We start from the raw sequence: 23685 nt of genomic DNA, 5'->3' as shown, positions 1-23685 counted from the left end.
CCATGTTTCCTTTGAGAAACAGAAAATGCAAATCACTCCTCCCATCCCAACCCTTTAGATTTTGATACAGCCTCCAAGGAGTGACATAGCACTTTGTGGAAAATTGATGTGGTTGTGATTCCAGGTGGCACAGAAAAGACTCTTCAGAGATTTATTGCAGGGAGAGGGCAGGAAAGGTGCAGTATGTCACACTTTCTAGTGTGAGCACTGGAGCAGTGGCTTGGATTTAAATACGGTGTCTGACGTGGCCTCTCTCTAATCATGTACAATGTGATAAACTTCTCTACCTCAGTTTTTCTTGATGTGTCAAGTTGGCGTGATAATATTTTAGGGCTTTTGTGAAACATTATACACATAATCCATTTGTGTTTCGGTAGAAATAAGACCTGCTAGGGATTCAGGGATTTGTTTAAAAAAAAAAAATCTTGTCCATAGCAATCTGTCGGTGTGTATTTTGAATTTCCTGGAGGGTGAGGGTTGAGTCTAAAGTCCATCGTGGGACAGGTGGCCCATAGTTTTCTGTGCGCCTGATTGCCCCCTCCTCCCCAGTCCTCTTCCTCAGTCCAGGATTAAGTTCCCTAGTAGATTTACACAGAGGTCTTGTGGAAATGGATTTTCATTTTATTGTTTCACCAAGAAGGGCTGCCATCATGATCTCTGTGGTCAGGTTTTGAAGGGCTGCCATCATGATGTCTAGTCAGGTGAAGGCTATGCAATTGGGAGTTTCTATTTAATAAAAAGAAAAAAATTACAAATAGAAAATTAGAACAAGGGTGATGACAGGAGGTCTTGGAAGTGGGCACCATTAGTTTTGTTAGCTTCAGGTGCAGTGGCCTCTTGCCACGAGGACCCATCCTCTTGCTCTGAAGTTGGAGGGACCAATGGGTTGAGTGGGAATGTTAACTGAGTGTATCTCATGTGCTGGGCATTGTCTTATTTGTGCTTTGTGTTCCTTATTTGAGACAGTGAGCTCATTTAACCACAATAGCCTCTTTAAAAAATTAGACTTTTTATTTTGAGATATAATGTAGATTCCCATGTAGTTGTAAGAGATAATATGGAGAGGGCCTATGGACCCTTTGTATAGTTTTCCTTAATGGTTCCAACTTGAAAGTTTGGGGTACAATTCATTACTGACTCACTAACAATTTGAGGTTTGTTTTATTGCCCTAATTTTATTCACGATTAAACTGGGGCTTAGAGAATCACACAGGCCTGACCAGGTCACCCACATGGTTAGTGTCGAGACGGGTGGAACGTGGGCTTGGGATTTCCAGGCAGTACCATTATGATGGTCTGTGGCAGGGAGCAGCATTCACTTTGCTGGTTTATTCATTCATTCAACAAATATTATTGAGTAACCTCTGTGGGTCAGATGCTTTCATAGGGTTATCTGATTCTTCAGCAGTCCTGAGAATCAGGTAATGTTTATGTTTTTTAATCTGAGAAAATTAGCTCTAAGAAGTTATAACCCCCCCAAAGGAAATATAGCTCATAAAGGAGCAATACTAAATTTTACAGTCACCCCTTTTTATGCAGGTGGTACCCTAGGCATTTTACATTTGCAAACTTCTGTAATCCAGATATTTTCATGTAAGACAAAGAATTTTTTTTTAATTGAAGTATAGTCAAGTTTACAATGTTGTGTGAATTGCAAGGTTTTTTTTTGAATTTTGAATTAAAAAATATTTTTTCAGGAGGGTAATTAGGTTTATTTATTTGTTTCATTTTTTAAAATGAGGTACTGGTGTTTGAACCCAGGACCTCGTACATGCTAAGCACGTGCTCTACCACTGAACTGTACCCTTCTCCCCAAGGCAAGTTTTCTTATCCATTATTCTGAAGCTTAGGAGTTCAAATAAATTGGATAGAAAACCAGATCTTTTGATCCCACTGTAGTCCTTTTCTTTATATTCTGCTGAAGGAGGTTGGGGAAAGCACTTCCTTTGTTCACTTCCTTATTCAGCATTTTTCAGCAGTGACTTTGCATCAGGGCCTTGGTAGGTGCTTGGAAACAGAAAACAAGAAATGACCCTTCTCTGCAGGGCAGGAAGCCTAGACCAAAAGCTGGGTAATGTGATCCGAGCTACGGTAGCCATTTGAAGACTCTGAGGACAAACTGTACCTCTGGATTTACTTGAGCTTCCCTTGCCTTCTGGTTGGTACACACCAGGTCATCGCAACCCAGATGGACCTGCAGCCCACAGTACAGTATGTACCTCGATCTCCTCTCCCCTCTCGTCAGGGCCTGCAGCATGAGCATCCCTGACTACGTGCAGTGTGCTGAGGACCACCAGACTTTCCCTGTGGTGGTCGAACACGTGGGGATCATCTCAGAGGAGAATTTCTTTTGCATCTATAAGTGAATCACCTTGGTGTGTCAGATCAGTCCGTGCAGCTCCCAGTGGGCAAACTGTATCCACTACAGGCACCACTATGCGCCCAAGAATGGGTGGAGCGACTTCCAGACCCACCGCAAGGTCTTGGGCCTTGTCATCATTACTGAATGCCTCTCGGCCAAGGCTTCGAAAAGCTCCAAGTGCAGAGGAGCTGTATGGCACCACGCTCTATGACTCTCAGCTCTTTGACTTTCTGCTGCATGGGGAGGTGGCCGAGCAGCCACGCACCGAAGTGGCCTTCAATTTACGAGGACTGCAGGGTGGTGGAGAAGAGGATCGACGACTTCACTGAGTCACTCTTCATCTTGCCCAAGTCCAAGTGGCTGGACGGTGCATCCGACAATTCTGGGGACAAGATCCTCCTTCTCTGCATCCCATTTGAGAAGGAGGACATCATGGGACTGGACACAGAAAGCAGGTAAGTTTACCTGGAGGCCAGTCCACCCTGGCTGTGTGCCGGGTTTCTTCCCTACATCCAGAAAGTGATCAGCAAGGAAGAGGACTCTCTTGTAGCCAAGGGTGGAGGGAGGTGCAGCCCGCCGCTTTACAGACATTTAAAAGTGAATCCGCCTTTGTTTCAGAGAGATCCTTTTAGGGTTATTGTGGACACTTACTGCAGCTTTTCAGCCAGGACCCTGGTGGGACCCCTGGAGTTGCTGACCAATAGAGTAGCCACAGCCACTGATGCTAGGAGAGCTGGGGAGGAGGCTGCTCTGAGCTGAGATTTGCTGTAGGTCAAATGAACATCAGACGCTGAGACTTGTCTAGTAAAAAGAATGTAAACTATCTTATCACTTCCTATATTGATTACATGTCAAAATGATAGTATTTTACATACAGTAGGTTAAGATTTGTTCTTAAAATCATTTTCTAGTATTTGTTTTTTGTTTCTTGGTTTGTTTCTTTGTTTACCGTTTTAAATGTGGCAACTGGGAAACTTTCTTTACATGGCTCTCATTTCATTTATGTTGGGCAGCCTGTCTTTAGATAGTCTCATCCCTTTGCTTGTAGATGAGATGCTGAATCCCGAGAGGCAGAACGAGGCGCTGGTTGAGCTGGGGCTGGAGCCGGTGTCTCCTGCCTCCCAGGCCCAGCACCTGTTCGGCTCAGGCCCTCTCTTCCTGCCCGACAGCCAGCATGCCATGTTAGGACATCAGAATCACCGCCAGGGACCTCCGAATGAACTCCTTATGCAGGGAAAGGCGTATCACGGAGTATGGGAAAGAGCAGGGAAATGTTCATCCTCACTTTGTCCCTGTGATTAAGTCAACGGCCCCACTTTGTCTCGGAATTACAGACGAGCTCTTCTGGGCTGCCTACCCCCCCCCCCACAATCTGCTCTGTTTCCCCGTGTATCTATAGTGCTGTCCTTCGTGCAGAAGAGGGTGACATGCCTTTGCCGAGAGGTGGTCCCCCTTTGCTGGGGAGAGTGAGGGAAGCTGTGTGCCCACGGCCTACGGCCTCAGGCCTTGAGTCTGGAGAGTACTCATGGCGGTCTGACAGGTGACGGTCGGAGGACCTGGCACGGCTGCCGGGCCCACTGTGGAGGCGGTGCTCTGTGATTCTTGAAATTAACTAAGATCAGATTCTACTTTCTGGTTATTGGTAAGTTGGAGGAGAAGATGCCAGAGAATTGATAAAAAGAATGTCCAGACCAGCCCTGTGAGTGATAGGCACAGGGGACCCGAGTCCCCCACGTGTGTGAGGTGCCTAGCGGGCTCTGGATGAATTTTCTGTTCCTCCCGGACATAAATCTATGGCTTAAGGAAGGGGCAAGGCATGTCATGGCCTGTACTTGTCCTCACAGGGCCCTGTGATCTTCATGCCCGCACTCCCCTTCTGCTCCTTGGAGATGAGGTGTCAGGTTTAGGAGCCTGGGCACTGCTGAGGGCATAGCTGCCAGCACTGTGCTACACCGAGGCTGGCTCCGTTCACCTCACATGTCACCACCTGCTGAGACCTCAGGCGTCAGTCAAGGTAGGTGCATAGGTGCAACATACGCAGAGACCACGTTCTCCCCCTGGACAGATTGATTGGTGAGCAGTGGAAGCCTAGAGCCCTGCCCCAGCCCCAGGCCAGTGCCTCCTCTTTTGTCATAGGAGGCACTGGTGACATTTTTGCTCAGCAACTGCTTGGCTCTGACTCTGCAGACCCACCAGAGAATGCCAACTTGTTTTTGCCTTTTGAAGTCTGCCCTTGGGATTTGGCGGAGTAGCTGGATGTGTGCTTAGCCCATAGTGGTTGACACTGTCACCATTGTTTACCCAGAACCTCGTGTACCAGGCATGGCTCTCGGCATCAAAATACAGCAGCGCATTAAACCTCCCTCCTGGTGGGTCTGTCTGTTTTGCTACCATAAGGGCTCAGCCAGCATCTTAACGTCAGTGAGATAACGTGGCCAGTGAGCTCGGGTCAAGCACATTCTCCTCCAGTCACTTTTACTCAATTTTTTCTTTTACTATTCCACAGTCATTAATTTTTTAAACAATGCTTTGGTACAGGAACAGCCTAATTCTCTCCTTCTACTCTTGGTGGAAGTGAGTAAAACTGTCCAGCCTGAAATGCGACCACAATTTGTAGCTCAAAAGCTGCCTAGACGCATATAGGTGGAGTTTTGGTTAGGGGCGCTGATCACGTTGGGGTCCCCCGGCAGCACCGCTCCCCTCAGGCCCCTGCCTTCCCTGGAGCAGGAGGTGAGTGTGGGTCTCACCGTCCCAGCATCCCTGGCCTCACACACTCACATAAATTCTTGTACATGCTGTCAAAATCATTTTTGTTCTTGTGTGTTTCTAATTTTCTCTTGTTCCTCTTTTCCTTTTTCTTTATTCTTTTTCTCTTGTACTGCCCAGTGAGCATGTTGTTGCGTCTGAAAATGTGGGCTGTGCACACCCTGCATTGGAAATATCCAGATTGCCCTCCGTACTGTCTCCATCGCTTTAAAGAGCAAAAAATTAACAGTTGCCTTGATCCATATATTATCCTAGTCATTTTTTATTTTCTAATTTTTTGGAATATTTGCTTTGTTAGCACATCACCCACTGGTGTTTGATACCTGTTAAAATCCTTGCTTTGAGGAACCTGTTTGGTCCTCCTTATATTTGGTGACAAATGCGCCCTTATTAAATTTGTTTGATTGTTTTGAAGAAGTGAGATGCGAATTGATTTTGGCGGCTGCTGAGGGATTCTTTTCATGGAGTATTTAATCTTGACAAGTCAAATTCTGCAGAATCTTGCTCGATTCCTGCTTTTACACAAACGTGCTCTTCACGCGGTTCCTGGCTGTCACTGTGTGACGTGCGTGATGGCACTTCCTGGCCAGCGGTCACTGGTGAGAAAGTGTCAGGCTCATGGTTGTGCAGCTGCAGGGGACGATGTTGGAGGAAGCAGTCACCGTTTACTTATTTAATTTTTTTTTTTTGCATTCAACATCCCTGTGCCATTTACTTTACTTTGCCTTCATAAAGGGGCAGAAGTGGGTCTAAAATCCATGCCACTCTTGTGTTCCCTTTACGAGGCTGGTTTTTCTGAGTATCAGGAAAACATGGCCTTCTCCTAAGTAGCTGGCTCACCTGGATCTTGTTGACACAGCGACCGCTAAAGGGGACCGTAGCTTCCTCCCTTCTCCAGCCAGTGGGCATTCAGAGCCGGGTCTGTGCTTTGCCTCAGCAGCCGTGCAGGCCTCCCTGCCCCGGCCTTTACTTTTAACCCATGTTGGCATAAATAGCTGACTCCGTGTCTGTTGCAGCTGATGTCCACCACTGACGGCCGTGTAGTTAGTTTGCGGTAGGGAGTCTGCAACACCCCAGCCAACCTTGAAGGAAGATGTTTTGGCCGACCTCGGACCTTGGATTCTCACCCCCATCATGGTTCATCTCACTCGGTGGAAGGGTTTGGCCACCACCATCATGCTGAACATGAGGCCTTGTTTCTCCTTTCATGCTCTGGTCCAAATGTGGACACTTCATTTATCACTGAATTTGTATCGCTTGAGACAGGCCATAATATCTGAATGAGTCCATCACATTCTGGATGGGGAACAGAACAGAAGTAAATGTCACAATTAGAAGGAGACTAGGCTTTTCGTGTTGGCTAATGCTCGCTGGGATCTGTGATGGCCGGGCTGTGCCCTGAACACAGGCCTTTCCCGTGGCTCCCGAGAGCCCAGGGGTTGGAGTGAGAACAGCCTTGCCTGGGTTCCTCCATCCTCATCTGCTCACTGGCAAGTGTGTCTGCTAATTAGGAGCTCCCCCAGACCTCGGGCCCTTCAAAGCTCAGACCACGGGAGAACCTTGAGTCCCTTCTCCTGGGCCTCCTTTGTGAGAATCCAGTGCCTTCTGAGGTGACCAGCGGCAGGAGATGCCTCCCCCTCCAGGGAGCACCCTACGGAGGACTGTTAGTCAGTGTACCGTGCTGTGAACTTGCGGGGTTACGGCCATGGTCCCTGTAGAACCACATTTGAGATGGGCTTAGCGACGGAAATAATAGGACTGATTCCAGGGCAGGGATTAGGGGAGGGAACATTGGAAATTGAATGTGACCTCAAACACATAGTTGGGTGCTGGGGCTGTTACTAAAATGGGGAGTCTGGGAGGTACCTGCCAGGAATCGAATTCCAGAGTAAATGGTGAACATGAGGCATTTTTAAGATGCCATTTGTCATCCAAGTTAGGACTTCAAAGAGGCACTCGTGTCTATGAGATTGTGGCTCAGGTGAAGGAGCCGGACTATAGATACACGTTGGGAGTCGTCATTCTTAGCTGGTGTTCATAGCCTTGCATGTGAATTAGATCATCTCGAGAGCTGCAGACTGAGGCTGAGGGGGGGCAGGGCCCTGCCTGTGTTGGAGGAAAGCCCAGACCATGCAGCATTGGTGTGTCAGTCAGCGGCATTTGCGATTTTCAGCCTAATGCCATTTATCTTTAAGGGGCCGGGGGGTGTGCAGGGCCAGCCAGGAAGAAATCTGAAGGGAGGGTCGTGGCCACGTGTGTGTCTTGGGAAGATGCAGAATCTGCAGGGTCCTGGAGGGTAGACTTCTTAGAAGCTGGAGTTGGAGTGAGGAGTGAGCAGAAGGTAGTCACACTCACCTGTGAGGGAGGGGGGAGTCCTTGGGAGTCCCCACCCTACCGGACTCGCTTTCCCATGAACAGACGGCAATCATACAGAGTATCTGAAGTGAGAAAGGATGGGTGCTGGGAGGGGAGCCAACCTGGAGAATGGTGCTTGGAAAGTTCTGGAATAGTCTCCCTGGAAAATAGAGTTAAAAATACCCAGAATCTTAAGAACGTTGATAGTGACTGGGGAGGAAGCAGTTTTTCTGGCCTCCTAAGGGTAAGTCATGTATCCGGGGATACACAGAAAAATCGGGCATTCTGTTCCGTGGTCTTGATCCTTACCGGGGGAACAGTGCAAGTTTAAAGGGGGAGAAGGGCAGCGGAGGGAAACTAGTCAGGCCCCGTGTCAGGTACCAGTCGGCAGCCCTACTTGCGTGTTGCGTTCTCATCCATGCCTCCCAGGTGGGCGGTGGCAGCCCCCTTTTGCAGATCGGGAAGCCTTCTCAGAGGGTTAAGGAATTGGTCCATTTAGTGGCTAGTAAATGCTGCAGCAGAATTCAAGCAAGGCCTTGTCAGACTTCAAGGGCATGTTTTATCTACTAAATCCGGTACCTCCCTGTTGAACCTGGAATGGTGAATTGGGTCAGTTTTGGAGCCTTTCAGAAAAAGTACGATTTAAGTGCCTCAGGACTGTTTCACAAAGCTCAGCGTTCTTTGATTTTTCTGAAGCACCTCAGTGCTTTTCGCCCCACAGTTGTTAGGTTTTCTCCATTCTCGATGACGTGGTTGCAAATCACGTACAGGTGCAAAACCAGACTTAGCAGCTTCTGAAGGGAAACTCTCCAGTTCTCCCTTGATCGGCTTTCTTCCACGGGATGTAACTGCTGCAGCGTAGGCCTGAGTTTTACTTATGGAGTGAGGGTTTAATATCCAAAGTTAGCATAAAATGGTCAGATGAAGAAAATCGACGTTGACAATTTATTTTTGGGTTTCATTAGACAAGATATACTATCAATTAATGACCCATATAGCAAATGAAATTGACTACAGAACATTGCATTTCTTACTTTCTATTTAGAGTTCTCTTACAGAATAAGGTTGCCTGCTTTGGAACATCATCTCCACCACCACGGCACCTATCAGTGTGTTGGTGTGATTGCATTTACGCAGTGAATGTAATCTGGTCTTCCTCAGCCCCAAACACTCCAGTGAAGAATCACGGGCTGTAGCCATCTCTTGGTCACGCAAATACTTCTAAAATTATATGATGCCAGAAAAGAAGGAAGAGAGAGAGATTGCCTTTATCAAAGTTCCTTTCAATTCTAACTGCAAACTGTTGTTGAGCAGCTCTGGTTTCCTTTGGATATGAATATATACATTTCTTTGCATGTAACCTGGATTTTGGACTAGAACACCAAGTTCTTGCTGTCCACAAGCCACAAAAACAGTAGCCAAATTGCACACGTGTGAAATTGTTTATACTTTTTCCTGAGAAAGTATCCTTGAATTTGGGACTTGGGCTGTGATTTTTGCTTTTTGCTTCCCGCACCCCTCTTGTAATCTCTCACTCCTTCCCACGTGGCCCCCAAGAGTTCGTGGTCTCAAAGTAGCGGGCAAACACCCAGTTGGTCAAATGTACTGCTGCTATAGATGAAGCCCAACCAAGACCTAAAGGACATTATCAGAGAGGACTTCCTGGAAGAAATGGACTCTACATTCATTTGTGAGGACAGAGTGTCAGCCAGGAGAAGTAGTCAAGAATGTGGCTCAGGTGGCAGGTGCAGCCCGGGCAGATGCCTGGAGGCTTTTGGCGTGGGGAAACGGGGAGAGTGCCCTGTGTGGTCCAGGGTGGAAGGTGCCCCTGCTGCTGAGGACACTGGAGAGAGTCCGGGATGGAGGGCTTTGGAAGAGCTTGGGTTTTACTAGAACTGACACAGTAGTCAGTGAAGGGTGTCATCAGAAAGTGACCCTCAGGAAAGGTAATTCTGGTTTTTCTTCTGATATTCTACAGACACAAGGGTCGGGACGGGTGAGAGTAGGTATGTCTGTCCCTTTGAGACCCACCCCGTCATTCATTTATTCGTAACACGTGCACTTCTGTGTGTCTAGGGGAGAGAGGGTGGACCCACATTAGTAAGCAAAATGTATTTGCTTCTTGTGAGCTTAGCATTGTCAGAAGTTGACTTAGCCTAGAATGTTCTAGGAATAGAGGAACAAATTGTGGTAGTTGGAAGGAGGGAAGGCTTCCTTGGGAAACAGTCAAAATGAGCCTGGAGACAAGTGGGGAGTAGGAGCAAGTCAGGGGGCCCCTGAGGTCACTGGGGACCTGTGTACTGAGGTGAGGCTGGGCAAGCAGTGTCTGGGGTGGGGCTAGAATTCCACCAGGGAGCCTCTGAAGGGTTTGAAGTGGGGGTGATGTAATCAAATTTGTGATTTGGGAAGACTGCTGTGGCTCTGTGTGTGTGTGTGTGTGTAGCAGGGAAGAGGGGAAGGGTGCCACCAACAGGGGGGGTCATTAGAAGAACATTCACAGGCTGGGAGAGAGGCGTCGGGACTGCTTGGGGACGGCAGGGGCAGTGTGGATGCCGGATTTCCTTATGGGGAGGGCTTGTTAGCAGGGCGACCCTAGAGGCGACTTTTGGCTGGAAGAAAACAGATGGAGGCTGCCAGGTGGACTTTCCTCTTCTTTCCTTCCCTGCCTTGTGTGATGATCTTAGCTCAGCCAACTTTTGGAAAAGAAGAGCTAAGTTCCAGGGTAGCCCAGGACTTTGTTGAGCTCGTTCGAGTGAGATCTGATAGGATTTAGGTTTGTGTTCTGATCTGCATGTTCACTTAGCTAGAAACATCCCGTCATTTCAATTTCTATAGGGGTTTTTATTCTTGATAAAGATTGCTTTCTTGGTGAGAGGAAATTTAATACAGCTGTTGGCTTTCTCAAAAAAATCATATCTTTTAAGAACTTTAATATTCAAAACAATAGGAATATATTAAAATGTTAAAGTAAGTCTTTGGTGCAGTTTCTTTGCTTTCTGAGCTAGTGTGGAGTTAGAGCCTTTGCATTACTTAAGAGCACATACTTGTCAGTATTTAAAAAGCTGTTAGTGAGCGCCCCAGGCCCCACCTCTCAAAACATCATTAAAGTTTGCTCTGAAATAGTGAGGTCATAAAGGTCTTATTTGCAGAAACCAAACAGTTGGTTTATAATATGCAGCATAGCTCCCTTTATAAAATAATAATAGGTTCAAAATTAAGAAAGTGGAGGATAATTGATTTTTTTAAAGCTGAAACATAAACTTTCTTGTGCTAATGTTGCAACTGGAAATTTTGAAAAGAAAAATCCTACTGTAATATCATCTACGTGGAATACATATATGACTATCACGTTTGAAAAGTAACTGCGTGGTGGTTTTTGAAGTCAGGAGAATTCCAGCTCAGATACTGGCAGTGATGTTTGCTGGTTTTTAATGGAAGGGCCTAAATTTGCCTTCTTAGCATTTTTTTTTTTTTGGAGTGAAAAGTTTGAGTAGTGCTTTGCCAGCATGATTTTGGGGCAATTTGAGGGCAGATGTCGTGTACCAGCAATGAGATATTTCCATGCATTTTATTTTTCGGACATCACCAGGGCACATGTGGGGTTTGTGCCTGCAGGCTGGAATGCTGCTGGACTCCCTGATCCATCACCGTTATGTCCTGGAGCTGTTCCGGTCAGTGAATGATTTTCTGTGGCTTCTAGGTAATGTGGTCTGAGGCAGATGATCAGATGTGCAGTTAAAGTACTATTACTTGAAATAAGAGTAACCTAGAAACATGGCTCTAACAATACAGGGTGAGGGAGAATTGGCTGAGCTGCTTGCAGTGGGGAGTTTTCTCAGGTGACTCCCTCACCGTGATTCTTGCCAGTATCCGCCCCAGCCCTGCACGGTAGTCCTGCCGAAGCAAGCATCCTCTTTGCTCAGAAACGCACTGAATTTCCTTGTGCCTCTGTTTGTTGGCTTGTTTTTTGAAAGCACGTCTTGCCCTTTGCTTAAATGCCATCCATGATAGTCACTTCTTACACTCATTCTACTGGACTTCGTCCAAAAATAGCTGCTGAATGGAAGAACAGAATGTAGTATCTCCATGTTGTGGAACATTATTCACATGTAAGAGTGAATAAAAAAGAAAAAACAAATAAAGAGGAAAATGAAAAAGGCCACCTGTTCTGGGAACTCCTCCCTGACTGTTCAACCCGCACTTTTCCCTTTGAAACCCAATCACTTATGCTCCACCGTACTCTTTTTGATAGTACTTACTACCTTCTAATAAACTTTAACGGTTTCAAAAAAAAAAAAAAAAAGAAAGAGAGAGATGCTGATACCACTTCAAAATGGACAAGCCTTGAAAACAGCATTTTAAGTGAAAGGAAGCAGACACAAACGGCCACATATTGTTGATTTCAGTGATCTGAAATGCCCAGAAAAGGCACATGCAGAGGCAGAGAGCAGGTGATGGTTGAAAGGGGCTGGGTGGAGGGGGATTAGGGAGTGACTGTTAGTGACAGGAGGTTTCTTCTGGGGTGATGAAGTGTTCAGGAAATAGATGGTGGTGAGGGCTGCACAACTGTGAGTGTGCAGAAGACTGCTGAGCTCTGTCTCTGGGATTGCCTGTTGTTGGGGCGGCTTTATTTTGTTCTCATCGTGCAATGAGAAGACTCATCTGCTGCTGTGGCCATTCTACTCCCGTGAGTGGTGAGGGTCAGAGACTTTGTAGAGTCATGTTTCTTTTTTTTTTTTTTGCCCCTTGCTGAGTGTAGGCAAAAAAGGTTTAAGCCTGAGAAAGTGCTCCATCTGCAGAAATGTCTTTCAGTTTTGCATGGTGTAAAAATCTTGAGAGCTTTTTAATCGTTGAGGACAGCCTGTGGGGGGAAACAGCCCGTGAATCCTGGGTGAGTCCCGGAAGAGCTGCGAGTCCCTCCCTGACACGGGTGGGGATTTCACCCCCGTTCAGGCAGTGAAGGGCCCAGACCCGTGAGCGGAGTTGACAGTCGTGAATATTTACGTGAATCCGCTGCTTCACCTTGGATATTAATTTCAAGCTGAGTCAGTTTGTGGCGGCAGCCTCATCCTACATCAGGAATTTATAGTATCTGCTCTTTGAGGTGAAGACCTGACAGACTTGACTATTTAACAGTCTCCCTTGAATTGATATCTCAGATTACTTTGTCAAAAGCAAAACAGCAGAAATACAGACGTCCTTTAATGCCAATGTGACCTGGAAAGGGTTTAGTCTCTGTGCCTCAGTGGCCTTATCTGCAGGTGGGGATGATGATAACAGTGCTTCCCTCAGAGGGGCTGGTGAGGGGAGAGTTAGAAGCACACATGGAGGACTTACACGAGATGCTCATGAATGACCGAATTTAGTGCTCTCAGCCTGGTCAGGCCTCAGGAGCAGAGATGTCAGAACAGAGCAGTCCTAGCGGGAGCTCGATCCGTGTTGGCAGGTGTTACGATCAGTATCACCTCTGTGGGTTATCAGGTAGTTTTAAGACTTGGTAATATGGATTCATGAATAATGTTAGAAGACTAGACATCTCAGATACTGTTTACATAGTTCTCAAGATTTCCTCTGAGAAATGGATGTTTTCTCCCCATCTTAAATCTGAGATGAGTCTCTAAAATATTCTGTATTCCTCCATCTTTTTGCTTTAATTCTCCATTTCTTAAAAAAGAAAGTTTTAAATGGAGTTTATGGGGACTGAACTGAGGGCCTCATGCATGCTAAGCACATACTCTCCCAAATGAGGTATAATCTCCCAAATGATTTTTTTTTTAATTTACTTTCTTAGTATTCAGAGGTTAGAGGCCTCTAATTCTTTTTCTGGAGACTTGTCCATGAACCTGTAAATCTATAATTAATGGACAAAACATGGTTTATTAAAAACATCAATAGAACATTCTGCAATCCATCCAAAAGGAAATGCTGATTGAATTAAAATGTTTCTCCTTTAAGGTGATTTCTCCTTTTTGGTCTAGCTTAATTTATTAACAGCCATCCTCATCATCATAATGACCAAACTCGCTCTGAGTGGACACCTACCTAACACTAAAATGCTTTCCTCATGTTTTACTTCATAGCAGGTGTTTGAGGGTAGGTATCCGTGTCTCCTTTTTTGCAGCTGAGGGATTGAGAGATGGAGCAGCTTGTCCTAAATCACACCCAGCTGGCGGTGGCTAGCTCGGTGCTGGAACCCAGGCTGCACAGGATGCATTCTTAATTGCTCCTCTAATCAGCCTCCCGTTGAGTGGCTACCTGAACTGCTGTGACTCCATAAATGGCCGATTTTAGTGATCTCAGCCTTATGAGGACTTCAAAGGAGAGACACCAGTGAGAATGTGAGACAGAGTGTCATAAGTTAAAATTGTACATTTTCACAAATGTTTAATTCTCAGGTAATTACTTAAAAAGTCAATTTTTTTAATTTAGTGGTCTGTTAGCACAAAAAACAAAACATTAAAAACAATTATAGTGCCAAAGAGAAGTGGGCTTTGAAAGTCCAACCACTGTTATTGATGTTACTTGTTTTTCTCTAGTGGCCCTTATTGACAGAAATACTTACAAAGACTGAATTGGTTTTATGTAGTCTTAATATGGAAGAAAAGATTGTCAGTGAATATTATAAGTAAAATCTTTACTCTTTTCTTTCCTGATGGTGAATATGTAAGTTGTTTTCATGGCTTAAGTACATTTCCTTATTTGTGAAATTTGAGTAATATCGTTTAACTTGTCTGACTGTGAGACTTAGACGCCTTGTATACAAAGAACCCAAGAGGTGCTTAATAAAAATGTGCTGTCAGAATGACAGATATTTTAGAAGGATCAACTCTGAATACTAAAGAGTGTCGCTTATTTCTGATGCATATTCAATAATTATAATATTTATATATATGATATATTTGAATATGGTTTAAAGTAACAAGGATTCTTTTTTTTTTTTTTTTAGTGTAGTATGAAGTTTTAATGAAATCTGTATCATACTAGTGAGACAGGGACTAGTTAAATTGCCTTAATCAGAAGACCTTGAATATTATTTACACAGAATATGTATTGTTACAACTCAGAATTCATGTTGCCGTGTAACCATCCACACAGACATTTAAATTCGTGGAATTCTGACCAGATTCATTAAGTTTAGTAAAATCCACATTGATCATTTTCAGGGAATAAGCTTCTCTCTTTTGTGATTAAGCAAAATTTTGATTTTTTTTCCTGCACTCTTAACAGGTTTAAAATATCAAAACATTGATTTAACAAGTCACTTTTTTAATAGAATAAAGCTCATGCTGTTTTATTATGTAAATAAATGTTTTTGTATTTCATCAATCTTGTATGATATCCTGGCTCTTTGAGAATTATTTTGCAAGATACTTAGATAACCTACTGTTGGAAAAATACAAACGTGACTTTTATGAATATAGGCCTAGTACAGATCTGTTGGTTTATGCTACAGTGCAAGACATGAGGCCTGGGAGAGCTTTGCTGCCGATTGCAGGACAGAACCCATGTCTCAGTTTCCCCTCCTGTAAAATGAAGTGGCTGGACTGGATTCTTTCCTCTTCTAAGATGAGTTTCCATGAACCTATGTCTTTTGTTTATATTCAGGAGTATTAGCAATATCAGATTAAATACTGAATACCCTTCCCTTCCCCCGAAGCAAAGTGCAGTATGTGCTACATAAGCTTTTAGTTATCTGATTCTCTTTTCTGATCCTACAGGCAATTTTTGTGTTGAATCTTTCCCGGCAACCTGGAAGGTCATTTTAGCCATAGGTGGCGCTGTTGCAACTTCTAACAGTCTTAATATTCCTTTTGCAAAAGAAGGCTTAACAAATGTTATTTTGTTTTGATTCCGTTGCTTAGTGCTTCAGAATAGCACAATGTCCATTATGTCTGTCTACCTGGAAAAATTATTCTGCTTATGTCTTAGACTTATTCTGTCATCTCGCTGTGAACATTTCAGACTTGCTGTGCAAACAATGGCAAAATCGGTCTTTTCTTCCAGTGTTAGAAGTCAGTGAGCCGGGATTTTATAAAACAGCTAGAAGCGGCCTCTGGAGCACCTTAAAGCTGAAAAGTGTATTGAGTTCCCTGAGTATTGACTCCGCCGCTGTGTGTTAATGGGTGGTAGGAGGTTTGGTACATATACGAAGGGGTGTAGATTTTTGAGTTGGGTTTGCGTGCACGTGTTGCCACTGAGCCACGTGAGCCTGAGTCAGTTTGCTCTGAGTTTTTCCCTTGTCTGTGAGATGGGGACATTCATATCTGCTTTGTAGAATTGTGAGAATTAGAAATTATGTAAAGTGTTTACCACAGTGGGTATGTCAAGAGGGCTCATAAACTTTAGCTGCTTTTTTGTGTGAAGCCATCATTTGAGAGTCTTTGGCAATTACTAAGAAACAGGAAAATAAGAAAAGCTGGTTTTATGCTGAAAGATATTTGAGGAGGTTCCTTAGTTCCTATACCCATAATTAAGCATCAGCAGAGTCAGAACTGTTACACAGTCGCCCTGAACCAACGTTAAGCCACAGAATTCTTTGTTACTTCATATATTTTGGGGCTTAAAGGGATCCAATACTTATACACATGTTGTCTCCAGCAGCCAACTGAGAGATGACACAAAAGAGTAGGCAGGCGATAAATGTCTTATTTGTTACTGATGAAGCCACGTTCTCCATGAACTTCAGGGCTGTGGGAAAATGCGTGTCATGATACTGTGTCCCAGAATTAGAGACTCACCCTGTCCCATGTAGCTCTGTGACATAGCTAGCCTTCCCTTGAGAGGACCTGCCCGTTCATGCACAAAGCTGTCCTGTCATGAAGCCGAGCATCCCAAGTGCTTCCCAATGGTGATCAACACTGGAGGGAAAGGAAGGGTTTCAAATGCCCTGCTTGTCTCCCCGGACTCACACCTCACTCTGTTAGTGTGACGAGGGCTAGCTGTTGGCCAGGGGCCAGGGGTGTGAATGGAGAAGCACTCTCCATGGCCCAGAGGAGTGGTTAGGAGGCATTCCCTCCCTCGGTTTAAACAGGTGGTGGGATGGAAGAGAAGGGTCCTCCCCAAGAGTTTATAAAAGGAGTAATAAGGATTTTCATTGGGACTTATACTAGCCAGGAAACACATAAGATGATTAGAAGGGGGACTTGTAAATCACTTTGATATTAATTTGACATTTGTTGAACACCCAAAATGTGCTACATTCTTTTCTGAGAGTTTTACAGAAATGAATCCTTCAATCTTCTCAACAAGCGAGTAAGGAAGGTTTGATTGTTATCCCAGTTTTACAGTGTGGAAATTGAGGCACACAGAGGGTAAGTTGGCCAAAATCACAGAAATAGTAAGTGGCAGAGCTGGTATTTAAACCCTGGCTTACTGGTTTGAGGCTCCCAGAGATGGGCTTTGGGTGTTTAGTGTTATCTGCATCCCTGAATCTTTGTACCTCTGTGCATATTTTAGCCCAGAAAGGACAGGGAAAAGAGAGTTACACAGATGCTCATAGTCATGTATTGGCCACTGTCCACAGAGAGTGAATCGTGATTGGCGTTATTTGTTTTCCAGGCAGTAGATCAGTTCTTATAACAGAAATTTAGTCCATTGAGTTAATCTAGAAACCCTTCCTGCTCTGTTTCTGTCCATGCTTGCCATGTGACTGCCTCCCCGTGATTAGGCCATTGAGAAAATTTACTCATGTTTGAACTCTGATATTTCAGTCTGGTTCATAGTTTCACGTCTTCTGTTACATTAATAAGTTAAGTTTCTGGTTTTCTTTCATCAGTGTGTCATGAGTTTGGTTAATGTGAAACAAGTCCATGGGAGCCCAGGGGTGATGACGGTATAATTTCTGAGCACGTTGTGGCAATTCTACCCTTGCAGACCTGGCGGGAGTATGTCCGCCTTCCTCACTGATTTCCCCCAACAGCAGGGTCCTCTCCCACCCCCGCATGTGAGGCTGGGAGCTCTCTGAGTAGGCCAGTCAGAGGCCAAGTCCACCAATCAGAAAATGATGAAGTACCTGGAAGTGGTTTTAATAGAAGAAAAGGGTTTCCAGATAGTACAATGGGCTGTTCGAGTCCGTTTGGTGAAAAGCTGTCCAGTGTCTGTGGTTGAGGTGCTTCTTTGCTGTTGAAAAGCCTGGATTAGATGAAGGGATTTTAAAAAGCAGAAAGGAGTGATTTCAGGTGGTACGTCCACACCGGTGAGAAGTGATGGATGACCACCTGTGTGAGGCATAGACAGGGTCTTACAAACTTCTTAAAATAACTTTAAAAGCTCTTCCATCTGAGTGCATTTCATATGGGGTCCAGTTCTTCACTGGTCACCCTGAGAGGGCAAATAATTGATGATGGCAGAAAGGACACGGAGGCATCAAAAAGGTCTCAGTCATTTTCCCTTTTTAAAGGATGTGGCAAAGTGTAATATATTTGAGCTGGTTTTTCACTGAACAATTTTTAGTGTTTTCTGGGACTCCCCAATGCCCCAAGGTTCCATGCAGCTGGGTGTCCCCTCAGAGCAGGTCTGTCAGAGCTTGCCCTGGGTTGACGTGGTGTCACGGGGAGCAGGACGGTCAGAGTCCCCGGATCTTCCGAGCTCCGTCTCCTCATCCTCAGTGCCGGGTTTCTCATCCGTGTCTACTTAGGGTTGTTGAGAATCACACGTGATGGTTCAGGTGTGATTTGTGATAGTCTCTGTGATTGGCATATAGTCAATATTTGAAAGAAACACTTTTTTTTTAGTATAATTGTAGCATATAGATTGCAGTGCTTTTTAGTCTGCTTTTTTTTATATAACTTTATTCTTATTTTTAAATATGCACTTATTTTTATTTATTTTTTGGAGGTACTGGGGACTGAATCCAGGACATTGTTCATGCTAAGCAGGTGCTCTACAACTGAGTAATACACACCCTCCTTGTCTGCACTTGAAAATAAATATTTCAATGCACAAAATAGCTCTTAAACACCATCATGGGACCTAGTCACTGTATAGAGAGTTGAACACGTATGCTTTTTCAATAAGAATAAATGTTGTTGAGACATACATTTCTGAATCTGTTAATGTGCTTAAAAACGATCATAGGTAGTGATAAACACGAATATTTGATCCAGTACTTCTTAGGGTCTGTTTTGCCATCAAGTGAAATTACATTCTACAGAGAAAGCTAATTGGATCTCTTTGATATTTGGATGGTTTAGCAGATGATCAAGGCTTTCAAAAGCTGACAGATTTTTATTTTAAACTAACTACAAAGTTATCTTCTAGAAGTTGGAATTCCTAAACTTGTGAAGTGCCCAGTATTCCAGGGGGTATGTGTCTGTGTCTGTGTGAACGTTTGTGTGTGTGATTTCAGGAATCTAGAAATAAGTTTCATATGGACTTCTGATACCTTTCTCCTACAGTTCAAGGTATAGGCATATATTTACACAAATAAATTGATATTCTTTTGTCATTTTGCATATTGGTGGGAATAAGAGTTTCTCATACTTGTTTCAGAAGGGTTGGGGAGCATGAGCTCAGAAAACGGGAGGAGAAAGAGGGAGGGAGGCACTTCACACTTTGTGCAGGATATGAGAAACAGTAGCTTTTTTTTCTCTTTTCTTCTAAAGCAAACTGGCACTGAATTGTAACCTACTATTACCCAGAATTGCTTTTCTGATCAGATACAAGTGCCTCAGATTTTTCAAGGCAACATGAATGATGAAATGTGTTTTAGCAGTTATCATTAAAAGTAGTTTTATTTTTCAAGTAAAAGGCTATAGCCTGTTCTTCCAGCGGTACATGAAGTCCTCATTGTTCTATGTACATGATCTATGTGCTTAGTTTCTTTGTTTTTTTTTTTTTTTTTTTAAGTGCTTGTTTCATTGTGGTGTGAATGAATGTTTAAAATTTCTGGATTTTGATCTTTAGAACATGCTGATTTATCAGAGCTGTTAAAAACCTGATTGTTCTTTGGTCCTTGTTTGTTGGGGCACCCTATTGATTTCTGTTGTCTGTTAAAGCAGGAAATGCTTCCTCTAGCCTGCAGATCATTAAGTGAATGGTTTGCAGTGTGCCTTTAAAATTATTTGAATACATTGAGCATGTTTGTCCAGTGAATTCTGAATTAACTCATTCTGTTGACTTTGGTTCTGTGGCTTTTGCTCCTCTCCAAAAGAATTTGAATTCTCTGTTGCATTTTGTATACGTGTTCTTAACAGGGGAAGAAATTTTGCATTTTTTACAGAGGTGGCTTTTCCTATCCCCTCTGAATGCCTTCTATAATTGATACAATAGTAACCTGTTATTGCAGTGCATAATTCTTTCATAAACTATTTTTTGGCATATTCAGAAACAATGACAAAGAATGATAATAAAAAATATGAAAACCTTCCTTCCTTTGAAGAATAGAAATCAGGTGGTCAGGCTCACGCATGCTTTGTGCCTGACACACTTACTCTCATGTCATTGTGTATCATGATTCGGAGATGGAGTTGCTCCAGGTTTATAGATTTTTGTTTTAACATTTGTGTTGAATTCTTTCTCCAGGCTGATGTTTCCTGTTGGTTTTGTGGAAAGAGTAGAAGGGAAACAAATCCTTTGTTTTGTTTTCAGGAGGCCTGAGTTGATGAGAAAAGGGTTGAGGGTGGGCTGAGGAAAAGAGTGACACTCCCTCTCCTCCCGGCTGAAATTGATAAACAAAGAAATCAATTAAGTGTATCGGTATTTGACCAATAGAAGTTAGAGAGCCCAAAATGGCTAGATATGCCCAATGGAAATTACTGAATTCACCTGCAGAATTATCTGTTTTACCAAGTAGAAGCAACTTAGAGCAATCAGAAAAATCAGTAATATGATGAGATATAAAAGGAATATTATACCTTTTATTTCTGAAACTTTTCTACGGTAAGTTGTGTAGAGCTAAAATTAAGTTTCAAGCACCAGGAGTTAAGAGTGTGGGTAGTTCTGTAGGATCGTTATTCACGGATGTACCTAGACCCTGCTAGAGTGGCTGAAGATGGCAGGAAAAGACCCAGAGGCAGGATTTGTCATCTTAGGGTGTCCTCCATAATGGTTCCATGTGGGAGCCCATGATTGGTTTAACAAATTGTAACACACTCCAGCCGTCTGTGAACTTTAAGAAGAAAAATATATGCTTAAAAACTGCTTTACAAGCAAGTGCCTGTACATCCTCACTCCAGTCTCCTTGCATTAAAAAGCAGAGACAATGCTTTGCTTGCATAGTTGAGGTTTTAGATAGCACTCTGCTGGTTGCAAAGCAAGGACCGAGGCCCTCAGGTATAAACGCTGAGCTTGTGTGCTGTTAGATAGTCTATGATCCACAGAACAAGGACCTGGCTGGTCTGGTGGTCTGCTTTGTAATTCACATGTCTCAAAATGTATCTTGTTCCCCTCACCCCATTACTTCCCTAAAGATACACTAATCCTTTGTACTCATTGTGTATTCTACAATCTCTGCTTCATACTGTCTTTCCCGAAGTTCCTATTACTATCACACAACTGTTAATGAATTTTTCCTTTGATTATACACAATAAGTAAGGGTGCAATTGAGAGGCTCGTGGAGTTGGCTCCCTACTCCCTCTCGATTTATTGACTTTTTCCACAGAGACTTGAATAATCATTCCATGTCGGTAAGACTTCTGCCAGCCAACCCACAGTTCCAGGTGAGAAGGATGCAGGTTTACCACTCCTACCCGATGGAGAGAGAGGAGAGAATTGAGATATGCTCCCCCATGGTCCCTTCCTGTCCCACGGCCACTGCAGTTCACCTGCAGCCTTCTGGCCTCTGCTCAGAGGGCCTCTGTCCCAGGACTGACTGCAGCCTTTTCTTCCCTTGTCAACATTTCCTGTGCCTTTCAGAAGTTGTTCTCTTCTCTGCAATTCAACCCTGGCAGATGTGATGGTGGTCAGCGTGCTGGTGGGCAGTCCTTTGGGGACTCCCAGGAGACATGCTGATTCTCCTGAGTCTCTCAATCGGGGTTACAGAACAGTCGAGCACCGAAGGAAGCCCATTCACGTGAGGTCAACAGAGCATTTTATCACTTTCATTTTATTTTTAAATTTTCAGTGGAGAAATTATTTGTAGCAAACTGTTCCAGATATTCGGCCGCCTGCTTTCCTCACCACCATTTCCTTGTTGGCTCTGGTGCTTGTTTTAAGAACCAGGTTTCTTCTCTGGTCATTTGTAGCAGCTGGGCTTGCTGAATCCTTGATCTGCATTTGAAGCAGAATGCTTCTTCCTGATGTGAAACTGATTTTCCTATTTCTGAATATTTCGTGTACACTCAGCAACTGTTTCAAGTGAAATGCTCTTGTCCAATTTTGGTTAACTCACATTTGCTGATCTCCTACTTTCATGCTGAGGGCAGTTTCTTCTTCCTCTAATAAAAGTTAGCAATTTGCATTTACTAGGGAAGGTACTGGGCCGAGTTGCTTTTTTTCTTACCAGTTTTAATACAATTCACCCATTTAAATATACATTCGTTTTTACTCTATGCCCAGAATTGTGCATCCCATTTAATCTTAGAATATTTTCATTCCCCCAACAGGAAGCCCCGTATGCATAAGCAGTCATTCCCATCTTCCCCATCCTCCCCCAGCCCCAAGGAGCCACTCTTCTCTCTCTATGGATTTGCCTGTGCTGGACATTTCATTTAAATCGAGTCACTTCATGTAGGTGGAACCGTCTATTGTGACTGACTTATTTCACACTGAGTAACGTTATCAAAGTTTGTCCACGTTGTGGCCTGGGTCAGTACTCTATGCTTTGCTATTGCAGACTAATATTCCACTGTATGGCTGGGCCCCACTGTTTACCCATTCATCAGGTGATAGGCAATTGGGTTGTTTCTGCTTTTTGGCTGTGATGAGTAGTGTCGCCATGAATATTCCTGTAGGAGTTTTTATGTGGACATTTGTTTTCAGTTCTCTTACGTTTGTGCCCAGACAGCAGAGTTGCTGGGTCATTCAGAAACCAAATGTTCAACTCTCTGAGGACCTGCCAGGCTGTTTTCCAAAGTGGCCACGCTGTGTTACGTCCTCACCAGCAAGGGCTGCGCGCTCCGCTTCCTCTGTGTCCTTATTAGTGCTTGTTACTCTTTTTTTTATTATAACCTATTGTTGTGAGTGTGAAGCAGTTTCTCCTAGTGGGTTTGACTTGATTTCCCTTACAGCTAATCATATTGAACATCGTTTCATTGTGCTTATTGGCCATTTGTATATTTTCCTTGAAAAATACCATTTCAGATCCTTTATTCATCTTTTAATTGAGTTGCCTTTTTATTGTTGAGTTGTAGGAGGTACTTGTTTTTTTTTATAGATACAAATTCCTTATCAGATAAATGATTTGAAAAAAATTTCTTCTGTGTGTTGTTTTTTCACTTTCTGGATGGTGCCCTTTGAAGCAAAGTTTTAAATTTTGATGAACTCCAATTTATCTCTGTTTTCTTTGTTCCTTGTGCTTTTGGGGTATTATTTAAAATCTGAGGTATTTTATTTAAAATTTTATATATAAAATAACTTAATTCGTAGGACCGTTCTAGGAGATGGGTGCGGTTGTTGTCCCCAGTGTATGGATAGAAGACTGAGATGCAGAAAATTTCTCTGAAATATCAGTTTCACAGCTACCCAGTGCTGTGGGAGTTCAGGCACTCATGTTCGTCCCAAACATCTGTGATCCTCACCACCATGCTCCACTACTGCCTGGAATCGTTAATGAAAACGTCTTTCCTTTTTTGATTCCTTGTTTGTTTTCTCATTGGGGACCTCATCTCCTCATTTTCCTTTCGGATATCAGTATAGATTTATTTTAGGTCTCATGTAGGCAGAAGCATTTCTATCAGTTAACTTCTTTATTACTCACTCTCCAGTGATGATTGTTGCTAGTTGACCTAATCAAGTCATGCTTAAGTCTTTCCTTCTCATGACACTAAAAACAGTCATGACTTACAGAATGCTAAAAGCAGAAAGTACTTGATTGATTTTATTTTGCTACCCAATCAAACCAATCAAATAAAAACCCGCTGTTGACACAGATTATAAGCCCTCCAGGTTAGGGTCACTGTCTTCCTTGTGTTTCATTTATTTAGTCACAGTGTCTGGATAGTGCCTTGCTGTTCAGCAGTTTTGTTAGGAAACGGTGCTCGTGAATCATTGTAAGGACAGAATTTTGACAACAGTCTGTGTTGTTCATTTCACAAGGGAAAAG

The 23685-nt window shown here is 43.6% G+C and overlaps 1 long non-coding RNA gene across 6 annotated transcripts in view; it reads left to right on the top strand.

Annotated features, from left to right (window-relative positions):
• The window catches only part of LOC141578005 (uncharacterized), a 112741-nt gene that overhangs the window by 53378 nt on the left and 35678 nt on the right, over positions 1-23685 (top strand). The window contains exon 2 of one of the 6 annotated variants that reach the window (XR_012507838.1): positions 2174-2817. The exons of the other annotated variants lie outside the window; for them this stretch is intronic. This is a non-coding gene — a long non-coding RNA (uncharacterized LOC141578005). The remainder of the gene's footprint in view (positions 1-2173; positions 2818-23685) is intronic. 6 annotated transcript variants of the gene reach the window in all.

Source organism: Camelus bactrianus, chromosome 6, assembly GCF_048773025.1.
Source record: "Camelus bactrianus isolate YW-2024 breed Bactrian camel chromosome 6, ASM4877302v1, whole genome shotgun sequence".
Lineage (NCBI taxonomy): Eukaryota > Metazoa > Chordata > Mammalia > Artiodactyla > Camelidae > Camelus > Camelus bactrianus.
This window is presented reverse-complemented; position numbering and strand designations above follow the sequence as displayed.